The following is a 16,270-nucleotide window of genomic DNA, read 5'->3' as shown; positions in this document are numbered from 1 at the left end:
TTTCTCCTACACACTCTCAGACTACCACGAAACAATCATGACCTCTTCTCTACTATCCATGATCCTCCTCCTAACTCTGTATTTCGTTAAACTTTATCTCCCAACACCCAGCCTCCACTATCATTACATATTCAGCTCTCAACAACCAGCACAAACAATCCGTAAAAAGTTCAGCCCTGACGCTCTTGAGCCAATCACTGTGATGTTGTGAGTTTGTGATGTCCCGATGTTGTCACTGAAAACACCCGACTGAGTCCCTGCCTCGAAAGCCGCAACCTAACGACACGCAGCTGGGTTTAGCCCTGGCACTTTTTCTCTTACAAATCTTCTTCCTCTCACCCCCCCCTTATCTTCTTCTGTCCCCACTTCCAAGCTCGCCCCATGGGCATCTTCTCCTGTATTATTCTGATTCTGATTCTGGGGCCGGTGGTGGGTGATGGGTGATGAGTGATGGTGTGGTGTGGTGTAGTGTGGTGTTGTTAAGAGTTGATTTACGGCCAGCCAGCTGCAGCCAAGGCAGGGCAAGGCAAGGCAAGGCAAGGCAAGGCAAGGCAAGGCAAGGCAAGGCAATAACAGGACAGGACAGGCCAGGCCAGGCCAGGCCAGGCAAGGCAAGGCAAGGCAAGGCAAGGCAAGGCAAGGCAGGCAGGCAGGCAGGCAGGCAGGCAGGCAGCCAGGCAGGCAGGCAGGCAGGCAGGCAGCCAGGCAGGCAGGCAGGCAGGCAGGCAGCCAGCCAGCCAGGCAGGCAGGCAGGCAGGCAGGCAGGCAGGCAGGCAGGCAGCCAGCCAGCCAGCCAGGCAGGCAGGCAGGCAGGCAGCCAGCCAGCCAGCCAGCCAGGCAGGCAGGCAGGCAGCCAGCCAGCCAGGCAGCCAGCCAGCCAGCCAGCCACTCCCACTTTGTATTTATATGCATTCAATTTATATTCAAACATTATATATGTTAAGGGCCTTGTTTTAGTGTTTATTTTAAAAATGACAAACATCGAGTCATTTTACCAGTCCTTTAGCGTTAACGGTGATGCATTTTAAAACTGAACATAAATCGCCTTTTCTGGATATATCAAATATCGAATCCGCTTAATGTGCCTACAATTCAATCATTCAAAAAATACATAATTTACATCAAGCCTTTTCATAGAACAGACAATAAGATTTGAACATGCAAAAAAAAAAAATCCTTTAAGTTATCAATACAATGTGAGAGAACTTTACTTTTATAACTAAAGTTGCACAATTATACCAACTCTATGGTGGCTGGGTGGTAAGGTGTGTGGCTGGTGTTTTGGAAGTCGCGAGTTCAAACGACCCAATGGGAATAATACTTTTTTTTTTTTGCCATACAATCTTCCTAATACTATTATGTAGGTTTGTGTGTGTGTTTTTTTATTCATTCTTTGGTTTTATAGATGACATACATATTGACTCCTTTTACCGGTCCTTAATTAGGCTCTGGGGAAGCAATGGTGGTGGTGGTGGTGGTGCATTTAAAACTAAACCAAAAATCACCAGTTCTGGACGCGTCAAATATCATATCCGCTTAATGTGTCTACAACCTAATTACTTAAAACTACACTATTTAATTCATTCATATCATGTGCATATTGGTCATTATGCTCATACAACCGACATCAAAATTTATTTTCATTATTAGAATCATACATTTCATCAAGTAATACAGATACAAAGAGATTTTCTTTCTGAGAAGACCGTTAGTATTGGCTGGCAGGCAGGCAGGCAGGCAGGCAGGCAGGCAGGCAGGCAGGCAGGCAGGCAGGCAGGCAGGCAGGCAGGCAGGCAGGCAGGCAGGCAGGCAGGCATTTGAGGGTTATTATTTCGCCTGTTGATTGGGGGAAGGGTTGATGTGTTAGGGGGTTTTCGGTTAGATGTGGTGGTGGTGATTGGTGGTGATTGGTGGTGAGTGGTGGTGGTGGTGGTGGTAGTAGGTGGGAGTTGGGGGGGGGGGGGAGGGGAATGATGGTCTGTGGATTCCTTCTCCGTACCCTTTACATATAAGCAAAAATATGCCTTCCTGTGGGTATAGAAACATTAACACAAATTATATCAGTAACTGATATTGTAGCCTTTTAAACAGAAAAGATTTGTACATACAAATACTTTTTAATTATCATTTATTTGTGGAAATGGCATTCACGTCATTAAATTGATACCTCAGCATCAAGTGTCCTGCAGCTGTGGTCCAGTGGTAAAGTGTATATAAGTGATGCGTATTCTTGGAGTTGCGAGTTCAAACCCGGATTAAGCTATATATATATATATATATATATATATATATATATATATATATATATATATATATATATATATATATATATATATATATATATATATATATATATATATATATATATATATATATATATATACACACAACATGTTTGGTTTTGGTTGTTTGTTTTTGTATAAAGCCTCACACAATATCTATATTAAGCGAGTTTGTTTTAAACATGACATACATATTAATTCATTTTACCAGGCCTTATTCCACACAACTCCGTGAATTTCCCGTGGAGCCAGCCAGCCATTCAAACAAAAACAAACGAAACAAAACGAAACAAAACAAAAAACATTATTGCCAACAGCATTTGGTGTTCCCAGGCGGTCACCCATCCAAGTACTAACCAAACCCAACGTTGCTTAACTTCGCTGATCGGACGAGAAGCGGTGTTCTCAACGTGGTATGGCCGTTGGCATGAGACTGCCTACACATTGTGGCTAATAATCAACTCTTTTAAGTCATCGCGGCAGGATACGGACCTGCTTGTGGTGTCTTAATGGTAATTGTATCCTAACATATTTTTGTCTCCTTGGCATGGATATTTAACATCGTTTATTCAGTCTTGGGTTTATGTTCTTTCGCCATTTACAGACATTTTACATCTACCTACTTCCTCAGCCTGCCCTGCCAATTTCTAATGAATTTGTGGATTTTCTTTTGTAATACAAACATGTGTGTGCTCATCTGCTCTTCAGTTTTTATGATATTTGTCTCATCTGTCCTGCTTTATGATACTTTTACAAAGAACATGAACAAATGCATCTATTTTAGAGAAGATATAGGATCCAGGTTTCGGAGCCGTAAAACCAACCGTCGTGATTGGTGGACGAGTTGCCAGGTTGCAGCTTCTGTACCGTGCCGGCACATAAATAGGTTCGGCTCAAGCGGCGGCAGCATCATTCCCCCGTGACTGTCTGAGCGTCTCTCATCACCTTGGTTGGTTCATCATCATCATGGTAGAAGCAAAGCCTACCAAGAAGGCTGTGGCTGCTGCTGCTGTGGTGGCCACCACCAGGAAACCTCGCGTCAAGTTGCTCACCCGAAAACTAGTCAAATGGTTCTAGCCGCGGTCGCAGCACTCAAAGACCGTAAGGGCTCGTCTCTACAAGCAATCAAGAAGTACGTTGTTGCCAACAACAAAGTCGAGGCTGCCAAGATCGCCATTTACATCCGAAGATTTCTCAAGAAAGCAGTGGCTGACGGCATTCTTGTTCAGACCAAGGGAAGTGGAGCTAGTGGATCATTCAAGCTGGCCGTAGCAGAGAAGAGGGCCGTTCTAACTCCCAAGAAAGCCACCACAACCAAGAAACCATCTACAGCAGCAAAGAAGGCCGTGGTAACTCCCAAGAAAGCCGCCACAAGCAACAAACCACCTACAGCCTTGAAAAAGAAGCAGCAGCAGCTTGTTGTTGGGAACAAAAAGCCCAAAATAAAGAGAGCTTCAAAATCTCCCAAACCACCCAAGGCAAAGAAAGCTGTCAAGAAAACAACAAAGGCAAAATAAACGACGACATGCAAGCAGCATGAATACACATGACAATAAACATCCAGGCCTCCCCCCTCAGTGGAGGGGCCTCATATGATTCCAAAAAGAGTTTAGTTTTGTAGACAAATAAATCATTACTTTTGGGGTAGATTTACTCTGTATATTATATATATATATATATATATATATATATATATGCACACAAAACTAAATAGTCTTGTTAGACAAATTGCCCCTATTAGAGGCAAGTTGACTAACAAGCCGAATGACTGCAATTGTTTTGAATTTGAGTTAAATCTAACATAGAAATGTAATCAAACCTAACCTAACCTATGCTAACCCAAGCTAAGCTAACCTAACCTAACCTAAGCTAATCCAAGCTAAGCTAACCTAACCTAACCTAACCTAACCTAACCTAACCTAACCTAACCTAACCTAACCTAACCCAGCAATTCATGATCTTAATATAATACTGTTAATTGGATAAACCAATTTGGAAAGAAATGTTCGAAAATAACAAAATTAACTGTGCTTGTTAGGAAAATTGGGCCTTGCATACTTGTCCCAATAGTGTGGTTCTCGCTTTTAGGTACGACATAAACGTATACCTAAGTTGAGAGAGAAAAAGATTCGCACTCAAACATGCATATCGATTGCCAGTCCTAAATTCTGGGTAGATATTCGTTTCCTCCCTTTTCATTTACCATCATTTGGATACTATCAAAACAGCTCTGAGAAGGATGAAATGAATAAAACGGGTAGCTCACTCATGTAAAAAGGAAGAGTTGGGAAAGATCGATCTCTCTCTCTCTCTCTCTCTCTCTCTCTCTCTCTCTCTCTCTCTCTCTCTCTCTCTCTCTCTCTCTCTCTCTCTCTCTCTCTCTCTCTCTCTCTCTCTCTCTCTCTCTCTCTCTCTCTCTCTCTCTCTCTCTCTCTCTCTCTCTCTCTCTCTCTCTCTCTCTCTCTCTCTCTCTCTCTCTCTCTCTCTCTCTCTCTCTCTCTCTCTCTCTCTCTCTCTCTCTCTCTCTCTCTCTCTCTCTCTCTCTCTCTCTCTCTCTCTCTCTCTCTCTCTCTCTCTCTCTCTCTCTCTCTCTCTCTCTCTCTCTCTCTCTCTCTCTCTCTCTCTCTCTCTCTCTCTCTCTCTCTCTCTCTCTCTCTCTCTCTCTCTCTCTCTCTCTCTCTCTCTCTCTCTCTCTCTCTCTCTCTCTCTCTCTCTCTCTCTCTCTCTCTCTCTCTCTCTCTCTCTCTCTCTCTCTCTCTCTCTCTCTCTCTCTCTCTCTCTCTCTCTCTCTCTCTCTCTCTCTCTCTCTCTCTCTCTCTCTCTCTCTCTCTCTCTCTCTCTCTCTCTCTCTCTCTCTCTCTATGTATATATATATATATATATATATATATATATATATATATATCTCTCTCTCTCTCTCTCTCTCTCTCTCTCTCTCTCTCACCCCCCCCCCCCCCCCACCACCAATGATCCTGCTCTGCTAGTATATAACGTAACAAACCTTCCCCCCCTCCCCAATCAGAGTCCCTTTAAGCATGCGAGGATAAAAAATAGATTTCATAAGACCCAATGTGCTAGCTGATATCAAAACAATTTATGTTATCGTCTATTAAGCCCTTCAGTAAAAAAGTATAGGGACCTAATTAGGTCCCGTTTTGAGGTGGTGGTGGGTGGAAGCGATGGATTAGCCAAGCTCTTATCCGCCGAATCCGTAGAGGGTACGACCCTGGCGCTTCAGAGCGTACACCACGTCCATGGCAGTGACGGTCTTCCTCTTGGCGTGTTCCGTGTAGGTTACAGCATCACGGATGACGTACTCGAGGAACACCTTCAGGACGCCACGGGTCTCTTCGTAGATGAGACCCGAAATACGCTTCACGCCGCCACGACGAGCTAAGCGACGAATAGCGGGCTTGGTGATGCCCTGGATGTTATCACGTAGCACCTTACGATGACGCTTGGCGCCACCCTTTCCGAGTCCCTTGCCTCCCTTGCCGCGTCCAGTCATGGTGTTGTAGTTGTGTGAATCGAATTGACGAATGCCCAGAACAGAACAGAATAATACAGGAGAAGATGCCCATGGGGCGAGCTTGGAAGTGGGGACAGAAGAAGATAAGGGGGGGTGAGAGGAAGAAGATTTGTAAGAGAAAAAGTGCCAGGGCTAAACCCAGCTGCGTGTCGTTAGGTTGCGGCTTTCGAGGCAGGGACTCAGTCGGGTGTTTTCAGTGACAACATCGGGACATCACAAACTCACAACATCACAGTGATTGGCTCAAGAGCGTCAGGGCTGAACTTTTTACGGATTGTTTGTGCTGGTTGTTGAGAGCTGAATATGTAATGATAGTGGATGCTGGGTGTTGGGAGATAAAGTTTAACGAAATACAGAGTTAGGAGGAGGATCATGGATAGTAGAGAAGAGGTCATGATTGTTTCGTGGTAGTCTGAGAGTGTGTAGGAGAAAATCAATGTGTTGTTCATGATAAGTGAGTAGTCTATCAATTTGTTTGTCTGATAGAGTTTTCCAGTAGGTATTTAGGGCAGGAATGTTAGTACTTTCATGGAGACTTTGACTGGTATTTAACTCTTGCCATCGGGTGTTGAGTACCCATCTTAGTGCTCTATTCTGTATTCTTTGAAGTTTTATTTTGTTAGTACGTGCAGATAGAGAAAGAGCTAGTGGAGCGTATGTTAGGAGAGGTCTAATAAGTGCTTTGTAAAGGTGCATTTTTGTGTCAGGTTTTGCAAATCTAAGTCTGTATAGTTTCTTCATGGCTTGAAGAGCTATTGCATGTTTCTGTGTTATGTGTGTGTGAAAGAGTAGTTGTCGATCAAATGTGAGTCCCAGGACTGTGGAGGAGGGAGATACAGAGATATAAGTAGGATTTTGAGTGTATGAATAGAGTTTGAGAGGAATTGGGCGAATAGTTCTTTTACAGAAAAAGTAGATGATTTTAGATTTGCTGGAGTTGGTTTTTATACGCCATTTGTACTCCCACTCAGTGACAACATCAAGTTCTGTTTGTGCTTTGTTTGTTAGTGTATCAATGGTGTTGCTGGTGACAAGGTGAGAGACATCATCAGCATAACATATGGTTAATGAAGTGTGATGAACAGGGTCAGGAATGTCGTTTATGTATAGGATGTAGAGTGTTGGGGCAAGAACAGAACCTTGGGGAACACCGGCGTGTAAGTTGAAGTAGTCAGTGTGTTGTTGGAGGAACTTAATTCTCATTGTCCTATTGTCTAAGTAGTTCGAAAGAAGTTTGGTGGTGATAAGAGGAAGATTAAAGTTGTTGCATAGTTTGAATTTTAAGCCGTCATGCCAAACAGTGTCAAAGGCCTTCTCAACGTCCTTAGTGATGAGTGCAGTCTTAAGTCTTTGGTGCTGATTGATACTGAGGTAGTTAGTCATGATGTTTAAGGCGTCGTGAGTGGACCGGTGAGGCCGAAATCCAAACTGTTTGTTAGTGAGTAAGTCATTGTGTTCAAGGTGGGTTCTAAGTCTCTGGTTGATCAGCCTTTCAAAGACTTTGCCAAGTGTCTCTAGAAGGCTGATGGGTCTATAGTTCTTTGGGTCAGTGTGGGGTTTCCCAGGTTTTGGAATAAGAACGGCTGTGGCAGACTTAAAGTTGAGTGGAAAGTATCCAGAGGCAAGGGAGGCGTTGAATAGGTTAGTGATAGCAGTAATGATAGAAGCAGGGAGTTGTCTAAGAAGGATATGTCCAATGCCAGACGCACCAGGGGCTCTACGACGAGTGCCCATGAGAGCTGTCTTGACATCAGCTAGAGTTAGGGGAGTCTGTAGTTCAGTGTTTGAATTGAGATTTTCAAGGTGAATGAGGTCGTCTGGTGTAGTTGCTTGTCTATTTTGGTGTATCCAGTCTTCGACTATTTCAATGTTGGGGCATGCAAATGGTTCAGGAGGATGTGGGTGAAAGATTTGTTCCCAGTGGTGTTTAAAAATGTTGAGAACTGCTGCAGGATCAGTGATTTTGTTGTTATTATGTAGAAGGTATTTAAACGGTGTGTGAGTTGATCCTTGTAATCGTTTGATTCGTTTCCAGAATTCTTGAGGTGTCAGTTTTCTATATTGTTCTGCTTGTTCTATAAGGTGTTTCCAATGTTTTGTGTGATCTTCATCTAGGCTGTTAAGGATATGGTTTTTTAATGCTGTTAGGTCCCATAGTATTTGTCCATGACGATGTATGTTTTGTAAGAATCTAGTGTGATAGCAAGCTAAGAGGCGTTTGGAGCGAATGGAGGGGGGTGAAAGTGAAATGTGGTTTGTGTGCTGTTTTAGGAATGGAGATGTTTGCTGCATGAATTATGGTGTCTTGTATGTTGCGTGCTTGTGTGTCGATGTCAGTGTGATGTTTGTCATTGTATTCATAAGTGAGATCAGTGTCATCAATGTGTTGTTTGAACATGTCCCAGTTTGCCCTATGGTATGAGAATTGAGGAGTGCTGGGGATGAGAATAGGATTTGTGTAGACTGTGAGAATTAAGGGAATATGATCAGAGCCCGTAATGGGCCCTGGTGAAATGAAGTGTTGCAAGTTGCTGCCGTGTCTGTTGGTGAATATGAGATCAGGCCGGCCAGAACCTGTATGTGTGAAACAAGTGGGGAAATCAGGGCCAAGAAAGAATAGATGTTTTTGGGTGTATATTTGGTGAAGCTGTCTGCCATGCTGATTTGTGGTATTGTGGTGGAATGTAGGGTGTTGTGCATTGAGGTCTGCAAGCAGAAAAACAGGCAAGTGAGAGTTGTTGAAGAGAGTTATGAAATCTTGCATGGGAATGTCGGTGTTAGGACGGGTGTAGGTTGTGCAGATGATGAGAGACCCCATTTGTGTATGAACTTTAATGGCTAGGAAATGTTTGTTAAGCCAATGAGTGTGTAAGAGTTCGTGTTTGTATGAAGAACGGATGAGTATTGCAACTCCTTCATGTGCTTCATCTGGTGACTGGTAAGAGGAGTAGCCATAATGTTTGATTTTATATGAGTTCGTTATGTATGTGCTATTTAATAATAGCACATCAGGTCTCTCGATCTCAATAAAATCTGACACCATGTGTCTAATGTAGAAATATGCCCGCACATTAAACTGTATGATCTTTATGAATTTTTAGGTTTTGATGGGGTGCTGGTGGGGTTTTGTGCATGTACAAGAGCATGAGGGTTGCGTGATTCAATGAGTTGGGCAGTTATTGAGGAGGGTGCATCTTGGAGGAGGGTGGTAGTAATTGTAGGATATTTACAGCGGGAGGTGGGAGTAAGACAACGGGTTGCTGAACGGGCTCGGGACGAGACAAGATGAGTTACAGAAGAAATGACTGAAGTTGTTGGGGGATGGAGGGAGACAGAAGGCTTGTTGACAGGGACCGGGTGAGAGGTATCAGAGGTTGTAGTGTTAGTAGTCAGATTGGAAGTGGAGAGGACAATGTTGGGAGAAGAGGTTGAAAGTGCCTTTGACATGGATGCTTCAGTTTGGGATAGTCCAGGATGTGCTGTTTGGTCAGTGGCACCGTTTTCTGTAGCAGTCAGGAGTGGGTTGGTAGGAGATTGTGGGGGAACTGTAGTATTTTCTTCAGCTGAAGTCATGGTGTTTTGTGGAGTGAGGACTGTAGGCGAGAATGGAGCAGAGCGCAATAGTTGAGTAGGAGGAACAGAGATACTAGGAAGGCCGTTATGAGTGAGAAAGATTGGAAGATAGTCAGCAAAGTCACGGCCATCGTCCTTGGCCTTCAAGTAAGCAGCTTGTACACAGGCAGTGACTCGTTCATATGCAAGGTTCTGAAGAGGAGAATAAGGTGGAGGTGGTGGGTGAGGGAAGAGAGGTGGAGAGGACTGAGTTTGTTGTGCAGTATTATGATGATGTTGCTGGTGAGGTGAAGCACTAAGGACACTGGCATAGGACATTGAGGTGGCTGATGCTGTTTGGTGATGAGATAGGTTATGGGAGGTTGAAGAAGAGGAATGAGGTTGAAGAAGAGGAATGAGGGTGTGCCTGGGCAATCTCGCGCACCAGACGCTGGAAGGGAAGTTTCCTGATGAGCAACTCGGTGCTCTTCTGGTAACGACGGATCTCACGCAGGGCGACCGTTCCGGGCCTGTAACGGTGAGGCTTCTTCACACCCCCTGTGGCAGGAGCAGACTTGCGTGCTGCCTTGGTGGCCAGCTGCTTACGAGGAGCCTTGCCTCCCGTGGACTTGCGAGCAGTCTGCTTGGTGCGAGCCATGGTGAACAACTGTGGTTTGTGATGGCCGGCGCCGAAAAATTTTTGCTTATATACGCCGTCTCGAGGCGCTTGCTCGAGCGCCATTGGCTGCTCGACTCGCCTACGTCACCCCGTTGCCCCTCCCCTCCTTCCTCTGGCTGCAGAAAACAGGCGGCTCACCTCAATCACTATTATCGCTGATTTTGCTCTATTTTTTGGATTTGTGCAAAAGTCATTTCACAGGGACGTGAAACAGACGAGTAGGCAACTGCAGTTTTGAAAGCGTTGTGAGAAAGCCGTGTCTACTCGACCACAAGCGTAAAGTAAGGGCAGGCAGGAGTTGCAATGCTACTAGTACGTCCGCTTGATGGGATATAGTCGGGAAATCGTGCCCCCCACAACCATCTTTTCATTGGCAACGGAAGCAGCAGCACGTCGCGCTCGCAGTGAGATCTAGGCGATACGCTGTTTGAGCGCCCCCGCACCTGCAACCACCTGCCTCTGCATTATTGCAGTTACATGGGACCACCGTTTTGAGGCATCTGACATCACAACCACCACAGTGATCCAACAGCATCGATTTAACAACAGCCAGAGATGCAGAGCGCTAGTAGCACCTGTTGCTAACTTGCAAGGTCAGGGCCGCTTGGTCGGCCCAGACGAGCATACTCTCGTGGTAACCCTACCTGGGGCCACATCCTTATCACAGCCATCTTCCATCCAAGGCAACACCCAGGCAAACTGGCACACACCTCTTTTTCAGGCAACGACGGCTCTTCCTCTCGGCGTGTTCACGGTTTATGTTACAGCTCTATCAGTGATATAACGTGCAAAGATACATTACCCTAGTGGGCCAACCCGTACTGCCACCCTGAATAAAACCAGGGACAGCTGGATGGCCTAACTTACGTAATGTGTATTGCCGTGCATAGCACTCTTTCTCTCCTCTGCTAAACATTTCTTCCTCTTCAGGCCGGGACCTACCCCCTGTGCGGTGAAAGTGCAGTGGGGTATTCGTCCTTTCCTCCCAGGTGGGGTCACAGCACGTGCTTGCGCCCTGTGTCTCCCTGCCTGGCTTGTTTGCTATGCCGATCCACTGCTAGAACCTCGTGATAGTGCGAGTCAACTAGCAGTGGGGGTTGCCCTTGAGTAACACCTTCAGGACTCACGAATACTTTGTATTTGTGCCGAACCGGGTTCAATTAGCCTGCTAGGAACCCGGAATTACGCCTCTGACAACCGAGCTCCAACCCACAGCTCACGAGCACACTGACCCCCCCACTGAGCTAATGGAATCGCAGTGATTGGCACAAGACACGGGACTGTCAGTAGACAGTGAGTCACAATGGCTCACTGTCTACGGATGACCTACACTGGGAATACACCCATAGACACAGTTGACTGCATCACTACTTTTTACAATGCCACTGGCACACCAGCCACTAACCATATAAAACATGCCAACACAAACACCATCAAATTTCTCATTGCCTCTGAAGACGACCTTTTTGCCTGTTTCAAGGAACCTACTTTCAGAAAACTCACACAAGCTTCACTTACTCCTGTTCTCACTATTGAACAAAAAACTAAATGCTCTGTACTTGTAAGAAATGTCGACAGCTCTGTCCTTTCAGCACCTACTACTATCAATCTCTCTCAAGACATCTCTCACAGGAATGCTATTACTGTAATGGAGATATACCCAGTGCCCAATACAAAACACCTCAAGATCCAATGTTCCTCCCCTACAGAAGCTCAAAAACTCTTGCACCATGGAATTAAAATCCTCCACACCAGCACTCCTCCCTATCTCATTAGTCCAGTTGACTATCTTCCTTTGCTGCAATGCTTTAAATGCTACAAATACAGTCATGAAACCCGGAAATGTAAAAGCCCACAAATTTGTTCAAAATGTTCTGTAGAAGGCCATTTTTACACTCAGTGCTCTGCCAACACTTTAAAATGCATCAATTGCCAAGGAGGTCATTCAGCAGTTGACAAATCTTGCCCTTTGAGAAAGCAAACCCTAAAATCTCTTCGCAATAACCAACCTCGCACTCAAGCACACCCTCATTCCTCTTCTTCAACCTCCCATAACCTATCTCATCACCAAACAGCATCAGCCACCTCAATGTCCTATGCCAGTGTCCTTAATGCTTCACCTCACCAGCAACATCATCATAATACTGCACAACAAACTCAGTCCTCTCCACCTCTCTTCCCTCACCCACCACCTCCACCTTATTCTCCTCTTCAGAACCTTGCATATGAACGAGTCACTGCCTGTGTACAAGCTGCTTACTTGAAGGCCAAGGACGATGGCCGTGACTTTGCTGACTATCTTCCAATCTTTCTCACTCATAACGGCCTTCCTAGTATCTCTGTTCCTCCTACTCAACTATTGCGCTCTGCTCCATTCTCGCCTACAGTCCTCACTCCACAAAACACCATGACTTCAGCTGAAGAAAATACTACAGTTCCCCCACAATCTCCTACCAACCCACTCCTGACTGCTACAGAAAACGGTGCCACTGACCAAACAGCACATCCTGGACTATCCCAAACTGAAGCATCCATGTCAAAGGCACTTTCAACCTCTTCTCCCAACATTGTCCTCTCCACTTCCAATCTGACTACTAACACTACAACCTCTGATACCTCTCACCCGGTCCCTGTCAACAAGCCTTCTGTCTCCCTCCATCCCCCAACAACTTCAGTCATTTCTTCTGTAACTCATCTTGTCTCGTCCCGAGCCCGTTCAGCAACCCGTTGTCTTACTCCCACCTCCCGCTGTAAATATCCTACAATTCCTACCACCATCCTCCAAGATGCACCCTCCTCAATAACTGCCCAACTCATTGAATCACGCAACCCTCATGCTCTTGTACATGCACAAAACCCCACCAGCACCCCATCAAAACCTAAAAATTCATAAAGATCATACAGTTTAATGTGCGGGCATATTTCAACATTAGACACATGGTGTCAGACTTTATTGAGATCGAGAGACCTGATGTGCTATTATTAAATAGCACATACATCACGAACTCATATAAAATCAAACATTATGGCTACACCTCTTACCAGTCACCAGATGAAGCACATGAAGGAGTTGCAATACTCATCCGTTCTTCATACAAACACGAACTCTTACACACTCATTGGCTTCACAAACATTTCCTAGCCATTAAAGTTCATACACAAATGGGGTCTCTCATCATCTGCACAACCTACACCCGTCCTAACACCGACATTCCCATGCAAGATTTCATAACTCTCTTCAACAACTCTCACTTGCCTGTTTTTCTGCTTGCAGACCTCAATGCACAACACCCTACATTCCACCACAATACCACAAATCAGCATGGCAGACAGCTTCACCAAATATACACCCAAAAACATCTATTCTTTCTTGGCCCTGATTTCCCCACTTGTTTCACACATACAGGTTCTGGCCGGCCTGATCTCATATTCACCAACAGACACGGCAGCAACTTGCAACACTTCATTTCACCAGGGCCCATTACGGGCTCTGATCATATTCCCTTAATTCTCACAGTCTCCACAAATCCTATTCTCATCCCCAGCACTCCTCAATTCTCATACCATAGGGCAAACTGGGACATGTTCAAACAACACATTGATGACACTGATCTCACTTATGAATACAATGACAAACATCACACTGACATCGACACACAAGCACGCAACATACAAGACACCATCATTCATGCAGCAAACATCTCCATCCCTAAAACAGCACACAAACCACATTTCACTTTCACCCCCTCCATTCGCTCCAAACGCCTCTTAGCTTGCTATCACACTAGATTCTTACAAAACATACATCGTCATGGACAAATACTATGGGACCTAACAGCATTAAAAAACCATATCCTTAACAGCCTAGATGAAGACCACACAAAACATTGGAAACACCTTATAGAACAAGCAGAACAATACAGAAAACTGACACCTCAAGAATTCTGGAAACGAATCAAACGATTACAAGGATCAACTCACACACCGTTTAAATACCTTCTAAATAATAACAACAAAATCACTGATCCTGAAGCAGTTCTCAACATTTTTAAACACCACTGGGAACAAATCTTTCACCCACATCCTCCTGAACCATTTGCACGCCCCAACATTGAAATAGTCGAAGACTGGATACACCAAAATAGACAAGCAACTACACCAGACGACCTCATTCACCTTGAAAATCTCAATTCAAACACTGAACTACAGACTCCCCTAACTCTAGCTGATGTCAAGACAGCTCTCATGGGCACTCGTCGTAGAGCCCCTGGTGCGTCTGGCATTGGACATATCCTTCTTAGACAACTCCCTGCTTCTATCATTACTGCTATCACTAACCTATTCAACGCCTCCCTTGCCTCTGGGTACTTTCCACTCAACTTTAAGTCTGCCACAGCCGTTCTTATTCCAAAACCTGGGAAACCCCACACTGACCCAAAGAACTATAGACCCATCAGCCTTCTAGAGACACTTGGCAAAGTCTTTGAAAGGCTGATCAACCAGAGACTTAGAACGCACCTTGAACACAATGACTTACTCACTAACAAACAGTTTGGATTTCGGCCTCACCGGTCCACTCACGACGCCTTAAACATCATGACTAACTACCTCAGTATCAATCAGCACCAAAGACTTAAGACTGCACTCATCACTAAGGACGTTGAGAAGGCCTTTGACACTGTTTGGCATGACGGCTTAAAATTCAAACTATGCAACAACTTTAATCTTCCTCTCATCACCACCAAACTTCTTTCGAACTACTTAGACAATAGGACAATGCGAATTAAGTTCCTCCAACAACACTCTGACTACTTCAACTTACACGCCGGTGTTCCCCAAGGTTCTGTTCTTGCCCCAACACTCTACATCCTATACATAAACGACATTCCTGACCCTGTTCATCACACTTCATTAACCATATGTTATGCTGATGATGTCTCTCACCTTGTCACCAGCAACACCATTGATACACTAACAAACAGAGCACAAACAGAACTTGATGTTGTCACTGAGTGGGAGTACAAATGGCGTATAAAAACCAACTCCAGCAAATCTAAAATCACCTACTTTTTCTGTAAAAGAACTATTCGCCCAATTCCTCTCAAACTCTATTCATACACTCAAAATCCTACTTACATCTCTGTATCTCCCTCCTCCACAGTCCTGGGACTCACATTTGATCGACAACTACTCTTTCACACACACATAACACAGAAACATGCAATAGCTCTTCAAGCCATGAAGAAACTATACAGACTTAGATTTGCAAAACCTGACACAAAAATGCACCTTTACAAAGCACTCATTAGACCTCTCCTAACATACGCTCCACTAGCTCTTTCTCTATCTGCACGCACTAACAAAATAAAACTTCAAAGAATACAGAACAGAGCACTAAGATGGGTACTCAACACCCGATGGCAAGAGTTAAATACCAATCAAAGTCTCCATGAAAGTACTAACATTCCTGCCCTAAATACCTACTGGAAAACTCTATCAGACAAACAAATCGATAGACTACTCACTCATCATGAACAACACATTGATTTTCTCCTACACACTCTCAGACTACCACGAAACAATCATGACCTCTTCTCTACCATCCATGATCCTCTTCCTAACTCTGTATTTCGTTAAACTTTAGCTCTCAACACCCAGCATCCACTATCATTACATATTCAGCTCTCAACAACCAGCACAAACAATCCGTAAAAAAGTTCAGCCCTGACGCTCTTGAGCCAATCACTGTGATGTTGTGAGTTTGTGATGTCCCGATGTTGTCACTGAAAACACCCGACTGAGTCCCTGCCTCGAAAGCCGCAACCTAACGACACGCAGCTGGGTTTAGCCCTGGCACTTTTTCTCTTACAAATCTTCTTCCTCTCACCCCCCCTTATCTTCTTCTGTCCCCACTTCCAAGCTCGCCCCTATGGGCATCTTCTCCTGTATTATTCTATTCTATTCCCCCACAACCAACAGCAATACAAAACATAAACAGAGTAGAAACATGGATACGACACAACCCTCATGCCATCACACACTACCCTACCATTGACCTCACGACACTAGACGACTTAGAAAGTGACCTCACAGAATCAATACTACCTGAAGAAGTTAAACTCATGCTCAAGAACACCAGACGTAAAGCCCCAGGAGCCTCTGGCATTGGCCAAGCTCTCCTCAAGCAACTTCCAGACCCCCTAATCTTTGCACTCACAGACGTCTACA

At 44.7% G+C, this 16,270-nt stretch overlaps 1 non-coding gene across 1 annotated transcript; it reads right to left on the bottom strand.

The window, feature by feature from the left end:
* Window positions 1-2,590: 2,590 nt before the first annotated feature.
* Window positions 2,591-2,709, bottom strand: LOC138358492 (5S ribosomal RNA). The gene has a single exon (XR_011225420.1). It is a non-coding gene; the product is annotated as a 5S ribosomal RNA (ribosomal RNA).
* Window positions 2,710-16,270: the final 13,561 nt, after the last annotated feature.

Source organism: Procambarus clarkii, chromosome 83 (genome assembly GCF_040958095.1).
Source record: "Procambarus clarkii isolate CNS0578487 chromosome 83, FALCON_Pclarkii_2.0, whole genome shotgun sequence".
Taxonomy (NCBI): Eukaryota; Metazoa; Arthropoda; class Malacostraca; order Decapoda; family Cambaridae; genus Procambarus; species Procambarus clarkii.
The sequence above is the reverse complement of the archived record's forward strand: the minus strand, read 5'-3'. Positions and strand labels throughout refer to the sequence as shown.